The sequence below is a fragment of the Muscardinus avellanarius genome, assembly GCF_963383645.1.
Source record: "Muscardinus avellanarius genome assembly, chromosome: 21".
Taxonomy (NCBI): Eukaryota; Metazoa; Chordata; class Mammalia; order Rodentia; family Gliridae; genus Muscardinus; species Muscardinus avellanarius.
In genome coordinates, this window is record NC_137807.1 from 25002237 (window position 1) to 25008688 (window position 6452).

Consider the following 6452-nt stretch of genomic DNA (forward strand, 5'->3'; position numbering starts at 1 on the left):
ATGGGAGGATTGCTAAATTCAAGGCCGGCCTCAGCAATTTAATGACACCCTATTTCAAAATTTAAAAAGGGGGCTTGAAGCCAGGCTTCAACATTTGGGAGGCTGAAACAGGAGGATCGCAGTTCGCGGCCAGCCTCAGCTACTACTTAGTGAGGCTCTTTGCAACTCAGTGAGACCCTGTTTCAAAGTAAGTAAGAAATCGAGCTGGGGTGTAGGTTGGAGGTAAAATGTCCCTGGGTTCCATCCCCAGGACCACAAAAAGGGGGTGTTTTGGGTTGTAGAATGTCTCTGGGTTCAATCGTCAGCACCTCCCCCCCAAAATAAAATAAAATAAAATAAAATAGAGCTGGGAGTGAGGCTAAGAAGCAGAATGTCTCTGGACTCAATCTCCAGGACCAAAAAAAAAAAAAAAAAAAAAAAAGCCAGGCATGGTGGTGCACACTGTAATCCCAGTACTTGGGCAGCTGAGACAGGAAGATCGCAGGTTCAGGGACAGGCTCAGCTATTTAGTAAGGCCCTCTGCAACTTAGTGAGATCATATTTCAAAATAAAGAATAAAAAACAGAAGGCGGGTGCATGCTTGCAATCCCAGCATTTGGGAGGCTAAGACAGGCTGGAGGTGTACCTTGGAGGTAGAATGCCCTTGGGTTCAGTCCCCAGTAACATACACACACACACACACACACACACACACACACACACACACACACGTAGTCTCTTCTCATAGTAGGCAAGAGAGGAAGGGATGTGTGTTTTGGATGGAGGCCAGCAGCAGAGGACACACACTCATCAGACTTGTTTCAGTGGCCACCGGTCACCTAGGTACTGCCCAGAGCCTGAGCTGCCCCAGCTGGGAAATGGGAACAGCAGTAGTGTATCTTCCAAAGCTTCCTGGAGGGCTTTCGAGGGAACTAGTAGGTGAAAGGCTTTTTTTTTTTTTTTTTTTTTTTCAGTACTGAGGATGGAACCCAGGGGCATTCTACCTCCGAGCTACACCCCCAGCCCTATTTTTTATTCTTTATTTTGAAACAGGGTCTCACTGAGTTGCTGAGGGCCTCACTAAGCAGCTGAGGCTGTCCGCAAACCGCGATCCTCCCGTTTCAGCCTCCCGAATGCTGGGATGACAAGATGCACCACCGCGCCCGGCCTGACGAAAGGCATTTCACGAGGTGTTCAATGCTGCGATCTAGCCTTCTCGCAAGTAGCAGGAGTCTTGACTCAAAGGCCGAGGAGGTCTGGCTGATTCTGGAGCTACCATCACTTCTGCCTTAGAGGCAGGAAGCCACTGCAAGGCTCCGATAGTGTCTGCTGTTCCGTTACCATGGCAGCGAAGTGCTGCTTAACTGGGGTGTGTGCTAAGGCTGTGCTACCAGGCCTCCCGCCATGACTCAGGCTGACCACCCTTTAACCACGAGAGACAACAGAGGTGCAGAAAGGCCAAGGGATTCTCCTAGGGCCACACAGTCACCAAGCGGAGTTACCCACCGAGGTAATGTTGGGGTGCCAAAGATGTTGGGGTGAGTTCTCGGCTCAGGAACTCAGGGTCTGCATGGTCCTTGGTGAACATGACAGAAAATAATTTGAGCATGCGCCAGTTAGAGACATGGACAGAGGTTTATTGGGGAAAAGGGGAGGAAATACACATTCAAGAGAGAATGCGGGCCCCTCAAGATGAGGAAAGCATTTTGGGGAGCTCAGGCTTCTCTTCTTATGGGGGACTTTTGTGAGGGGTGGGCTAGAGAAGGTATGTGAGGATGAGCTCAGTCCGGTAGTCCCGAGGCGCTCCCTGATGGTCTGTGGTCTGGTCGGCCTTAGGGTGGATGATCTTAGGCTGATTGGAGTCCTCATTAGTTGATTGAAGGATAAGCTGGGATATCCGAAATTATAGGTTTTCTCAGAAATATTGTTAACTCTAGGATCTACAGGTTTCCCAAGAATTTATGGGAGAGTCCGGCCTGGGAAAGAGAGCCGGTTTGTGGACTAGAGGCAGAGGCACTTCAACTCCAGGTTCTTAATCAAAGTTATATTTTTACTTTTCCTTCTTGTCTGTCTCCTTTCTACCTACTTATTTCTTCTATCCTACATCAGTAAGAAAACTAAAAATCTACTCTAAATAGGAAGCCCTGTGCTGCTATTAAACATCTGATTCTTCTGAGGCCCCTAAGCTGGCCTAGTTCAGGGCCAGACTGCCAGGAGCCCATTTATTATTTGTTTCCTTTTGGTATTCTACCTCTGAGCTACCCCCACCCCCATTTTTTAAATTTTGAAACAGGGTCCCTCCAAGTTGCTGAGGCCAGTCTCCAATCTGTGACGCACTCTCCCAAGTCCCAGACTTGCGTCATCACCCAGGGGAGAGGGCGCACGGGCCTGGGCGAGCTTGCTCCAGCGAGCCCAAAAGCACATGTGCTTCCCTGGCATTTGGGGAGCAGTATTCTGGGACCATGTTACATGGAGGCCTTTTATTCTTTTGCTGTTGGGGATTGAACCCATGGGCATTCTACCGCTGAGCTACACCCCAGCCCTTTTTATTTTTTTTGTTTGGAACAGGATATAAGTTATTGAGGCTGGCCTTGAACCTGTGATTCTCCCATCTCATCCTCCCAAGTACTGGGATTATAGCCTCACTTTTTTTTTCCAGGGCACTGTGTGTTGAGTCCAGGAGTGTTCTGCCTCTGAGCTTGCCGTATTACAGGTGCGCGCCGCCACGCCTGTCTTGCATCTGTGCCCTTTGTTAACTTTTGGGGCAGATTCTGCTCAGCTCTGTGTGCCTACCTGCTGAATGTGTAACAGATATATTGTCCAAAACTAAGGTGTAGGGCTAACTGGACCTAGACGTGCCTAATGTTTTGCCCTCTCCCAGCCTTCAAGGTTAAAAACATCAACCAACTGCCAGGCCCCGAAATGCCAGATCAGAGGAAGAGCACAGGAGGCAGGCTGAACATGGCGGCACCTGCGGGAGGCTGAGACAGGAAGATCGCAGGTTTGAGGGCAGTCTCAGCAACTTAGTGAGACCCTCGGCAACTTGGCAAGGCCCTCTTTCAAAATAAAAAACAAAATGGAGCCAGGCATGGTGGTGCACGTTTGGAATCCCAGCCTTTGGGAGGCTGAGACAGGAGGATCGAGGTTCAAGGCCAGGCTCAGCTACTTAGTGAGGCCCTTTGCAACTCAGTGAGACCCTGTTTCAAAATGAAATAATTTTAAAAAATAGGGCTGGGGGTGTAGTTTGGAGGTAGAATGCCCCTGGGTTCCATCCCCAGTACCGCAAAATAAATTAAAAAAAAAATAAAACAAAATGGTGGTCTGGAGGCGTTGCTTAGAGGTAGAATGCCCCTGGTTTAAATACCCAGTACTCCCCTTCAAAAAAACCCACAAAAATAAAAAAAGCCAACCATCCAACAGACCAAAACGCAACAGGCATCATGGGGCAACACACACCCCTGTGGAGAGTCCTGAGGAGGCCGGCTGGGAGAGGGAAATTCACCCTCGGGCCCTTGGGATCCCGGGTTTCCATGGCAAAAAGAATTTCACCAGTCAGAGATAAAGACAGAGGTTTAATTCAAGAAAAGTGGAGCTACATGTTCAAAGGGAAATGTGGGGCACCTTGAGAGTGTGAAAGCAGCCCGGGGGTCTTCTCTGGGTCCTGAAGGAGGGGGTGGCTAGGGTCACATAGCAACACGGGACAGCCGTCGTCTTGTTCCTTTGAATTTTTAGGCTGATAAAAGAAGAAAGATTCCTTTAGAATAAGAATCCCAAGGCGCTGAGGTGTGAAGCCCAGGTGCGCAGCGAAATGTGTGACCTCCTCTGGGGTCTTCCATGCCAGAAGAGGGCTGTGGGGCTCTGACAAAAAGTGAAAGTTTTTCTTTGGGATCTAATAGTCTCAAGGATTTCAGGTATAAAGTCGGCCATTATGATTTAAAGTGTGGTCCACTTTTGTCTCAGTGAACAAACTCTGTAAAGTGAAGCTAAGGATTAGGAAGTGTTTTTTTTAGGTGTTAAAAGTATATTTTCCTTTCTTTCCTAATTTGTCTCTTTTCTACCTAATATCTTATTTCTTCTATCATACCTTATTTCTTCCCCTGCCCCCAGACTTCTGTCTCTTAATCTTAAGGGTTGATGAAAGGCTACTTCTCAGCTAACAAAGGCACCGGCCCTGCCTGTGCGGGACCTGACTGATCTAAAGGAGATGTGCCGAGGTCGGGTATTTGGTTGGCTGTAGAACCATCATCCTCTGATGTTCTGAAAAGTAATATTACAACATGGCATTCTGTACTTGCCCCAGGTGAGTTACACAGCTAATCATTTCCTGTGTTCTAGGGTCGGCGACAGGATCTAAGGTTAAGAAAGGCCTTCCGAGAAGCATTCCAGAAGGACACAGCCGGAGAGGCTTCAGGAGCGATTCTACTGCCTCATAGAGCGACGGGCAGGAAGCCGCGGGGCTCTGAGGTCCTTGGCGCAGCTTTCCCAAGGTGGGTTTACGTTGTACGTCACCCTTTCCGCCTCTCCTGACGATTGTGCCAGGAGCTGTGGTAATAGCAAGTCACGCCCAGAGCTCATGAGGTCTCCTGTGTTACCTCTGGGATAAGAGGAGGTCTCAGAGAGCCCAAATCTAGGGATACTTTCTTTTAATAACGTCCTAATAACTACTTGGGCCTTTTCAGTTTGGGTAGGATATGCTTCTACCCACCCAGAAAACTTGTCAGCAAAAACCAGGACATATTTATATCCTTGGCACGGGGCATCTGGGTAAAGTCCATTTGCCAGTCTTCCCCAGGAAGTGTACGCCATCACGGTAAGTAATGACAGTGCCTGTAAGTAATTACCGTGCCTGTGAGTAATGACAGTGGCCTGGCTCTCCCCCCAGCTTCTTATGGCGGCAGATGGGGCAAGCCCTTATGACCTCTCAAATGCTTGTTTTGAGGCCTCGCCTCCAAAGGCAGGGCAACCAAGTGACCAGGGCCCTTAATGCCAGAAGGCCCGAGTCATGGAGCCCTTTAACAATCTGCCGTCTGTTAAAGGGGCAATGGACTTTGTGGCCTCTTTCCCTGGACCACCAGTCATCCTCAGTGTACATCCACACTGCCTTCCCCGTTGCTTTCCGGTTTCAGTACAAGATGGGCTTGCAGTTAAGTTTGGGGCAAGTGGAGCGAGAGCCGAAATGCTCTGACCGCTGCTTATTTTGCATTTTTCCTGCTAACGTATTTCCCTGTGCCATGGAGGAGCTCTCCTTTAGGTGTCCTTTGGTGTGTATTACTGATACCTGAGCAGGTAACTACACCATCTCCAGAATGATGGAGGACATGGAGAAGCCTGAGGAGCGAAAGGCTCCGAGAGAGTGAAGGCAGTTGGGCGAAAGGCCAAGCTTCCGAGACTCTGGGTGACTCCTGGTCTTTCCGGAATTTCATGCCCCGGCCCTCTGGTGAGAGCGGGAACCTGCCGCAATCACACTTTTAATAATCTTTAACCAGGTCTCTTTGTTCCCCCTTGGTCTTGTAATTTCCCTTTAATAACTGTATTTTGTAAGCACATGACGTACGTTCAATATCAATCACTCTGTATTGTACTTTGATGTTTTCTTTCTCGTGAACTCATGATTTTAGCATAGCTGAAAAAGAGCATAAAAACTTAGTCCTAGAGAATAAAGTTGTTGGTGGCCCATCAGGCAGCTGTCCGTGTTTTCATTTCAGGGCAGCTGCTCATCAGGCAGCTGTTCGCGTGTCCATTTCAGGTCTCTCTCTCCCAAGTCCCGGAGATGAATCTCCACACAGAAGAGAGAGAATTTTAGGACCATGCTTGGTGGGGATTTTTTTTTTCTGTTAGGAGCTGGGTATGGTGGTGCACACTTGTAATCCCAGCACTTCAGAGGCTGAGACAGGAGGATCGCACAGATCTGAAGCCAGCCTCCGCTGGTTTGAGAGACCCTGTTTCCAAATAAAATATAAAATAGGTCTGGGAGTGTAGCCCGGAGGTAGAAGGGTTTCCAGAAACCCAGTACCACCCAAAAAAAAAAAAAAAAAAAAAAAAAAAAAAAAAAAGGACTTTGTCTTTTTGCAGTTGCAAAGCTCAGGTGAGGGCAATTACTTCAGTCTTCTGTGTTGAGGTGTTTGGGGGAAGTGGCTTTGCCTCCATTACCTCCTTCTGAAGGCTTACTACTGCATAACCAGACTTCCAAGTCCCCTCACTCATGTGTCAGCGAAGCATTCCACATCAGAGTTAGTTAAGGGCCATTCCTGCTAGCATGCCCTTGTTCTAGTTTCTACACAAGAGTGGACTAAATTATCTTTTTCTTCTGGGATGGGATTTAAGACTGGGCAAACCTTGAGAATAACCTCTGGAGACTCTTAACGAGAGGGCTTGACATTTAGTTAGCCGTCCTCCAGTCGGCCATTGCTTCCCCTGAATGTCAAGAACACTCTGCCTGGAGGGGGAGCGCTGGACTTCGAGTGTCCTAAGTT